This window comes from Notamacropus eugenii, chromosome 4 (assembly GCF_028372415.1).
Source record: "Notamacropus eugenii isolate mMacEug1 chromosome 4, mMacEug1.pri_v2, whole genome shotgun sequence".
In the NCBI taxonomy this organism is placed as follows: Eukaryota; Metazoa; Chordata; class Mammalia; order Diprotodontia; family Macropodidae; genus Notamacropus; species Notamacropus eugenii.
Window position 1 is genome coordinate 273,771,761 of NC_092875.1, and position 9,823 is coordinate 273,781,583.

The following is a 9,823-nucleotide window of genomic DNA, read 5'->3' on the forward strand; positions in this document are numbered from 1 at the left end:
TTTGCTTTAAGAAAATATTTTTGCTATAATTTTGAGCCTACCTTTTTTGGTGCAGACTTGTGATTTCAGTAGTATGAGAAGCCACTGGTAAGGAACCCCCCCTTCTACCAATGCTGATCAACAACTTCTAAAGAGAGAACTAATTTGCCTCACAGCAAATATGAGTCTTGAACCCAGGTCTTCCTGACTCTAAGGCAGACTCTCTATTCTCCATCCATTATGTAACACTACTTTGCTGTAAAGCAGGAGTTCTTAACCTGGAATATGCAGACTCTAATAGATTTCAGAGGGTCTGTGGACCGGAATGGGGGAAAAAATACATCTTTATTTTCACTAACCTCTAACGGAAATTTAGCACTTTCATTATTTAAAAATATTATTTTGAGTAGAGGTCCATAGACTCTGAAAAGTATCTATGACACACAAAAAAGATTAGGGATCCCTGCTTTGAGTAGAGAAAAGGTGGGGGTCTTCTTTAATGTTGTTTTTCAGTATGGAATTTCCCTGATGTCTTATAGGAGACACCTAAGAGGCAATGTACATGAAAACTTTATTAGACCAGGGATTAGGTGGGTCATTTTTAATCAAGAAGATTTAAAAGTGACACAGTAGTTAATTAAACAATAACTTAAAATTTACAGTAAAAAAGTGGTTTGAGAAACAGTGCAATATTAGATCATATCACCAAGTCACTGATATTGGAACATAATCAATAGAAATCTAAGACAAGAAAGTCATCAAGTAGAATGAATTTTAGTTTCTCCAGGTTGTGTTTCTAGATTTTCTCTGGAATAAAATTATTCCTGATTATAGGACTATCGTAGAATTATTTCCTCTTCCTGTAATTATAGATTATAGGAGACATCCATACGGCTAAGTTATAGTCAAGTATTCTTAATGGAATTTCTAGGATTAAAAAATTGCTTTTTAATTTATCCCTAAACTCAAATTTAATTAGCTATAGCTGATCTAGGATTAGTTGATAGAGAAGAAAATTATTCTAATAAACTTCATGATTTATTGCATTAAACATTTTTCTACATATTTTCATAATTCCTCATTTACTTCAACTCTGTTAAATATATGACTTTGGAAACATGGATATATGATGATACACAGCTTGAGAAACCCAAAAGAACTGAAAATATCCAGAATAAAAGAACTTCAAAATTAATAAATTCGTGTAAAAAGATTTAAGTAAAAGAACCAGAATGGGCTCCTGAATTGGGAATCAGAAGACATAGATGGATTGGATTTCCAGCTCCATCAATTCACTTTTTCAACAAGCATTATTGTGTCTACTACAGTCCAAACGCTATTCTAGGTGCCAGGGATACAAGGGTAGTAACAATATAATCCCTGCCTTCAAGGAGTCTGCATTCTACTGGGTAAGTGTTTTTCAATGTGTAGTTTGGAAATCTCTGGCTATCCCCAAGACTTTTCAGGGGATCCTCGAGATCAAAACTATTTGCACTAAGACATTTTTTTTTCCTCTTAAAATACTTCTTCCTTCTCCAACTACATAATGGTCTGAGGCTAGACTTTCTTCATATACTTTAATCAGAATAATATATCACAACAGAATGTAGCAGAAGTAGATGTGAGAATCCAATTGTCTTCTATTAAGCCAGACATTGAAGAGATTTGCAAAAATGTGTAAAACAATGATACTCGTCACTAATTTTTTAATTTTGCAAAATAGTTTTTCATTAAAGTACATTATTTACATTAATATTAAAAATGAATTAATAAATCAATATATTTAAATTTATCAGAAACTAACTTTTTAAAATATTGATTTATTAATTCATTTTTAAATTCCAATAATAAACCCATTATATATTAATGGAAATAAAAAATCTTATGACTATAACTATAAGCTATTATTACTGACATAATATAAATCACGAAACATGGCAATGTGGACAGAGGGCAAGGCTTAGGGTCAGGAAGACCTTGGTTGAAATGGCCCCTCTGACTTACTACATCTGTAACCCTAAGTCCTTTAATCTAAGTCACAGAAGAGTTACTATCTACACTGGTAGAGACTTCCATGGAGAGAGTTCATTATGTTCATGAGCTCACGAATCTTTCACACATCTGCTTATCAATGCTGCAAGTAAATGTTCTTAAAGTTGTAACATGAAAGGACACTTTCTGAGGGCAAATCTCTGAGCACTATTTTGAAGAGTGGTCATTAAGTCTGGCTCCCTCTACCCTGCATTTTCTATGGAGGCATAGCCCACATGAAATAGGAAACAAGAGTAGCACAAGCTTCAAGAATGGTGGAAGGATAGAAAGACTGGCTGGCACATAGAAGGAAAGAGAAAAGGAAAGTATAAAAATTGAAAGTCTTCATCATGGGCTACCTCAAACAGATCAGATATCAAAAGAGGGTCCAAGCAGGAATTCATGATGCCCAGGACCAATTCATGTCCCACAACTTGCCAACTTTGGAAAAGGGCACAGGAAAAGGGAAGAATCCTGCAGGAATAAAAACTGATATTTACATGCTTTACAAAGGCCTTTCCTCACAATACCCCTAGATAGTGCAGGTAGTACCTTATTAGTATATCCACCTTACAGGTGAAGAAACTGAGATTCAAAGGAGTGAAACTGGTTGTTTTTATACACACATCAATTAAGCGTCAGAGCTGGAATTCAAACCCAGGTGCTCTGTCTCTGAGTCTAGTGTCTGTTCCAACATTTGACGTAGAAATCAGGCCCTGGAGTGAAGAAGATTCGAATTCAAATCTTGCCTCACACACTTATCTGTGTGACCTGGGATGAATCACTTAACCTACCTCAATCACAGGATTCTCATTTGTAAGATGAGGATAAAAGTAGCACCTGTCTCACAGGTCGGTATCAAATAATGTATACAAGATGTCACAAAATCTTGGTGAAGTTTCAAGTTTTAATACCCCAAAGTTCTGATATCTATTAAAACTTAAAATAACACTAGGACATTTTGGGGTCACCCTGTACATAAAGTGTCTGCGTAAATGTTAGTGATGGCAGCATTACAACACTGCCTCTAAGACAGTTAATTGGGTAAACGAGGAAAACAACCCAAAAAAGAAAATTATAAGTACTCTGGCCATAGAGCTTTTTCCTTTTCCAGGGACAAGGTTTGAAGGTTATTAGGGAAAAGAGGAGAAACAAAAACTAAGTTCATATAAATGGGAGGTATGTGTATTTGCTTAAAGTTTTAGTACCTGTGAAATAGCACTTCCATAATAAAGGAACAATTTCCACATTAGATTAGATGGATAGCCCAAATAATAAATGTGACATGGCGCAGCAGAGACTATAATTTTCCCATTCACATTAGGCTATGGGAAGATAAAGATGGGTTCTGGTTCTCTCTCACTCATCAATTTTTATTTAAAAGGTATCTGGTTCCTCTTAGAGGATTTAAAATGTCACTGAAATTTATACTGGAAAGTGAGTACTCAACTGGGAAATCTTGCTCCCAAACTAAATTCTCCGTGGAACTCACTTGTAGACTCCCATTCTGTCATTCCAGAAATAAATGTAACATTATCTCAAGAACCTGCGCTCCCTCGATATGAAAACTGTTTCTCCAGGGGCTACTTCCATCCTCTCCCCGTCACTGCCCAAAATGTTATTAGTGCTGAATGGAAATGAAGCCAACCAAACTCCAGCTCTCTCCAGATGGTCTGGGATATTCTATCAATGGAAAAAATAAAAAGCAATGGAAAAGATGGGCATGGTTCATATAAAATACATGATTTCCTCTTATAATTTTTTATAATTAGAATATCAAAATTATTTTCAGTATTTGATAGGTTACTAATTAGAGATTGAAATCAAGAAGTGCTAGCAGCGTAACTTTTGCTATTTTTTTTTTTGAAGGAAGGGGAAGGGAAAAGGACAAAAATGGTAGGGATCCCTTAAGTTTTCTTTCTATGATCAAATGCCTTTTGTCAATCTCTTTAGAGAGGTAATGGAATATAGTCATAGGCCTCTGGGCTGGGAATTAGGAAGGAGATCAGGGCTCTTGTTCTGGCTTTGCCATTGGTGGTATGATCAAGGATAAATCATTTAACCTCCATGAGCCTCAACATCCTTGTCTAGGAAAAATGAAAATTGTACAAGGCAATCTATCAGATGCCTTCTCTCTCCGATATTGATGGAGATGATCGGGCAGTTCTTTAGACAGATGGCACCCCCTCTGCCCGTGCTGCTCTTTTCCCTATTCACTTCCTGTGGAAGGAGAATGCAAAGCCCTACTAACCTAGGGCTGTATTATATATGAAGAACAGGCAGATGTCTGTGTGGTTTGTTTGATTTGAGGCTTCCATCCACACTGGCCCAAATTACCTGCTGGGCTTTCCTTAAATTCTCACTCTTCTGTTTTCACCAAGGAAGGTCTCTGCTAAAATGCAAATGTTATTTGCAAAGGGTAATGTTTTAAGCATTAACATCTTAGCTTGAATTAGTTCAAATTCTTGATCAACCATTTACCTAGCGAGGCCTTAAGGAAAGTTCTGGAACATGGTGAGCTATCCTAGAAGAGAGACCCAGGATGGGACATTGTAGTGGGAGATCTTGGACAGAGTTCCAGGAGTATTGAGGAACTTGGCCTGGGGATAGTGCCAAATGCCTAATAGGACAAAGCAATGGTGCTAAAAAAGAAATTTCAACTACCAGGGACTGAGCCCTCCATAGCTCCTAATTACCAATCAGTTTCTAGGAGTAATCAACTTCACTTGCTTCCATGGCAATAGCTTCAACTTTCTCCTTTCTTTGCCCAATGTGAACCTGTCAATGGGCAACAAACAGGAAGACAGAGCAGAAACGTGCTGTTACCGCAAAGTCTAGACTTGTTCCCTTCCCTCACTAAATGTTGCCCCCTGATTGAGGTCCCCTCAGGTGTAGGACACAAAGTCCGAGATCTCTACTTCGGCCAGAGATATCTCAATGATCCACTCTGTTCTAACCCTTGAACCCATCGCCTTCTTAACACGTATGCTGCCATTTCGCCTCCAGTTCTCTGGGCCTTGGCATCTGCCCTGCTACTTTCAATGGCTAAGTTATACTTAGCCTTTCCATCTCCCACAAAGTGGACATGAACATGAGTTCTTCTTTAAATGCTGTCTCCTCCAATTAGGATGTGAGCTCCTTGAGAATAAGGACTATCTCGATTTTCTATTTGTACCTCAAGTGCACTTAATTGTTGCTTTTTCCTTTCCATTTCCATTCCCACCTCTGCCAAGGGCTGTCTCCTGCCATAATAATGATTATATATGCAAAATATTTATTAAGCATTTTAAGGTTTTACAATGTACCGTATATATATTTTATGTATAAATAGGTATATTTACATTTATTTATAAATTTCATTTGATTCTAACAGCCCTGTGAAATAAGTGCTATTATTATCCCCATTTTACAGATTAGGAAATTGTGGCAAGTGGCCCAAGGTCACAACAGGAAGTTTCTGAAGGAGGATTTGAAACCAAGTCTTCCTAACTCCACATGAGGGAATTATGCCAACAAACAGCCTAGATACCTCAAATGGCTAGATTCCCAGTTGCGCCTAAGGCATAAAGTCTCCAATGCTACAAATGTTTAGTTTTTGCTATCCCACCAAAGGAATTACTCTCTTGAGCAATTAGTTATCTTTTTTACCATTTTTTTTTGTCACAGACCCCTTTGGCAGTCTAGTGAAGTCTATGTATCTCTTCTCAGAATCATGTTTTTAGTGCATAAAATAAAATCCATAGGACTAAAAAGGAAAACAATTACTCTAAAATACAGTAATTAAAAATAAAAATTCATAGGTCCCAGTTTAAGAACCTCTGTCCTAGAGTCTTTAGATACTTTCCTTAGGTTTGAAGATTTCAGGGTAGAGAGAATAGAGAGGAGTCTCGTGCCAGCTCCCCCTTCTCTTCCACAATTCGGTTCAGTTCAATAAATAAACATTTGCTGTGTACCTACTAAGTGCAAAGCATTGTTGATCACTCCTTTTATTCTCCAGTTCCATTTTTCCCTCTGGAAAAGCCCTGGCATAGAAAACAATGCCAGTTCCCATGAGCCACTGGAATCCTCAGATCTTTTTCAGTACTGCCATCTAACCATGCCTCATACATCTTGTACTTGTGATGTTGATTTCTTGTACCAACGCTCAAGATTTTACATTTATCTCTATTAATTTCCTTTTATTAGGCTCAGTCCAGTGCTTTAGTCTGTCAAAATCTTTTCTGATCCTGATTTTATCACCCAGCTTGTTCACTATTTCTCCTAGCTTTGTTCATCTGATGATGACACAAATTTGATGAGTATGGTATCTATATCTTTATTATATAAGTCATTGAGAAGGTGACAGATGTGGAGCTATTCATGCAGAGATGAAGCTGGGGAGTAAGTAGCAACTCATTATTCTGACATCCTGAAAGAAAGTAGATGATTCTCTGGATGTGAGAGAAATCCTCAGAGTGGTTTTCATTTCTCTCATTAATTGTGATTTGAAGTGGTTTTTCATATGGTTGTTGTGTTTTAAATCCTTTTGAGAACCATCTCCTCGTTGCCCTTAATCACACACACACACACACACACACACACACACACGCACACACACGGTTTTTGTAGAGAAACATGGTTTTGTACATGAAGTATAACATTATAAACTAAAAACAACTCAGACAAAAAAGGCTAACTCAAACATCTATCACCTATCTCCGTAAAAAGTTTACATGGAACATCCATCCAGTTAAAACCAACATGCTCTCTCCCTTGAAATGTCATCCAGGCTTTTCTAAGACAATCTCTGAACTGCATCTTTGTCTTAGGATGTCCTCAAAAGATTCTGTCAAAGATTAGCTGACAAGATAAACCCTCAGAGTCCATTCAAATGGCAAAGGACAAAAAGAATGGAGAATAGCCATTTATACTTCTTTCCTTGTAGCTTGTCTTCTTCTCCTTGGTCTCCTCAGGAAGTACTTGGACCTCTATAGTTCCCTCAGCCTCTTCTAGCTCGGCCTTAGCCACCAAAGCCTCCTCAACCACCTCAGCCTCCAAAGCCACTGGGCTTGGCCCAGTTCAGAGTTACTGTTTCCACCAATCTTCCATGACCTCTTTCACAGCATTAGCATCTTCTGAATTGAAGTCCACAAAACCCATGAAATGAATCTTTCAATGTTTCTTCTGTCACGTCTTCAGACAGACCTTTGGTGAACCGTTTTGTAAGATTGGCTCCTTGGTGCTGCGTCATCTGTCTTCTGTCCCTTCAACTCCAGTCAGATGGCTATGTTTTCAATTTCTATGTTGTTACAAGTATTCAGAGTTTCTTTTGCACCTTCCACAGAGACAAATTCAATGAGTGCATACCCTTAAGTAGGCCTTAGTTATTCTGGGCAAGCTGATAGATATTCCCTCCTCAAACACTTCCTGAAGACTTTCTTAAGTGGCATTATAAATGAGGTTATTTAACACCAGTGTCTTTGAGTCATCTTGCTGTTGTACTCATCCCAGGAATTGTTCTTCCCGCCTCCTGAATTCTCTTGTTCTTGACTTCTCTCCCTTTGTAATCCAAAATGAGCACCCAACCATCATTCTTGGTCCCCTGTTTCTCTTGCCAAGGCCTTGTCAACATTTGCTCATGTCTTAAATTCAACATAGGCAGTTTGAGAAGGTGTCCCTTTGGGTAATGATCAGTATGACCTCAATAGCATCTTCAAACACTTCCTTGAGCTCCTCCTGGGTTACTTTATATGGCAGATTTTTTGATGAAGAGTATCTCAATCTTTGTATCTCAATCTTTCTTGTTATCTTTTGCTTTTTCCAGCTTCATTTCAGAGCCAAGTACTTTGGAGCTACTGAGTTCCAGAGCCCTTTCCATATCTTTAGTAGATTCAAATTCCACATGGTCAAACTTTCTGGTGGCAACAATGCAGATGTCCACAATGGGAAGGTCCTTTTTTTGCAAAGAAGTCTGTGGTGCCAGTTTTTAGTTCAGAAGCAGTTTTGTTGACATTCAGGTGACCAGCAAAGAGACTGAAATTTGTATACACTTCAGCTTCCAATTTCTGTTTCTTGGCTTCCTTGGCTTTCTGTGTACCCATTTCCTTTTTTCTCTTCCCTGGTGCTTCTTTGATAGGTACTTCCTTCTCTTCATTTCCTCCTCTTCATATTCTTTGGTTTTCCCAGCTTTCTCTGGGGCAGCTTTTATAAAAGCTACTTTCCCTTTGGCAGTGTGGTATCCATAAATTCTTCCTTAGAATCATCCTCATCTTCTTCATCTTTATCACTATCATCTTCCTCCTTATCCTCTTCCTCCTCATCATCCTGGGCCATCTCCAATCATCCTGATGAATATCAGGCCACTGGGCCGAGATGGTTCAGAAGAAGAAAGTGAGGTTGATGACCTTGCACAGCCCTCCCTCACTCAAATCAAAGTCAACTGTAAGTCATGTCATCATGTCATGTCATGGTCCTCCTCAAGCTCGGAGTTTTGTTTGACTGGAGTTACTCCCATTTTTGTGACTTTGGTGGATAAAATTCTTCATCATCCTCTTTCTACCCTCTTTCTTGGCATTCTTCCCATTTTTTGCTCCTTTGGTTGGGGACAAGGTGAGGGAAGCAGATGCTTTAGCTGAGGTGGCTCACTTCTTGCCTGGTACAATGACAGCTTTGGCTGTAGTAGTCACTTTCTTGGCCAGGGCCATTGTGTGTATTGTTAATGTATTTTAATGTATTTTTGCATAATTGGAAGATCTTTCCTATCCATTAATAAGCCCATGTGACCTACTTGAGTCACATGAACCTGTAGTGGGAAGAGCTTGCTGAATGGGTGGAACAGGAAGGAGTAGAAAAGGAAGGATACAACAGGAAGAGGCAGAACTAGAGCAGAGCTGAGCGGAAGTTGGTCACACAAGTCAGAGCTGGAAAAGAGAAAACAGGCAACTAGCATGAATGGGAGAGCATTTTTGTGATTTCTGTTTAAGGGAGCCTATTTGAGAATTAACCAGGAAGTTGGTTTGTGAGAAGCCTAACAGAGGGAAGACTTGGGGATGGTAGTACCCCCTGCATTGTTATTGTGTAGAGATTTCTTTGTTGCTATCGGGGATTTGGTTTTCTGGTGTTAGGATTCCCTTTCTGGTGTTTGAATAAATATTTTGGTTCTGTCTTCCATGTGAAAAGTTTGTTGTATTTCACAATTCAGAATTACATGAGCATATTCATAGCTGCTGGAGGCACTACGAATATTACATTGGCACCACACTGCAGTCTTCTTACCAGGAGTCATGGCTGTTTTCTTGGCAGATGTAGTGGCAACAATGGCTTTTTTTGGCTGGTGGTACTTCTTTGCTTGCCTTCTTGCCCTTCTTCTGAGAGACCACAACTTCTTCTCCACTGTTTTCTTTTCATCTTTTTAAATGTCCTCATTCTCACTATCTTCTTTCTCCTGTGGAGAAAGACCCCTTTTCTTTGGTTCACCCTGATCTTTAGCAGCTTTCTCAATCTTTATCATAGTGTCAGTGCATGCCTAGAGAGCCAAGGATGCAGATCCATTGGCAGAGGCCATGGCAACCTCAGTGATAAAGTAAAGTAGGGGATGAGTCCATTCCAAGTAACCCTTCACTGACAGAAACTGAGATGGAAGACTCACTCACTTGTTTTTTTTATTAATTCCCCATTTTTCCTGGATATCAAAACCTCATCAGAGATAGTTGATGTAATTGATAATTTTTCTTCTTATCCTAGCTGAATAATAACAATAATAGTAGTAGCAGTAGTAATATATTACTTGAAGGTTTACAAAGCACTTTAAAAATACCTTATTTTATGCTCACAA

At 38.4% G+C, this 9,823-nt stretch overlaps 1 pseudogene; it reads right to left on the reverse strand.

The window, feature by feature from the left end:
• Positions 1-7,036: 7,036 nt before the first annotated feature.
• LOC140502500 (nucleolin-like) lies at positions 7,037-9,499 on the reverse strand (annotated as a pseudogene).
• Positions 9,500-9,823: the final 324 nt, after the last annotated feature.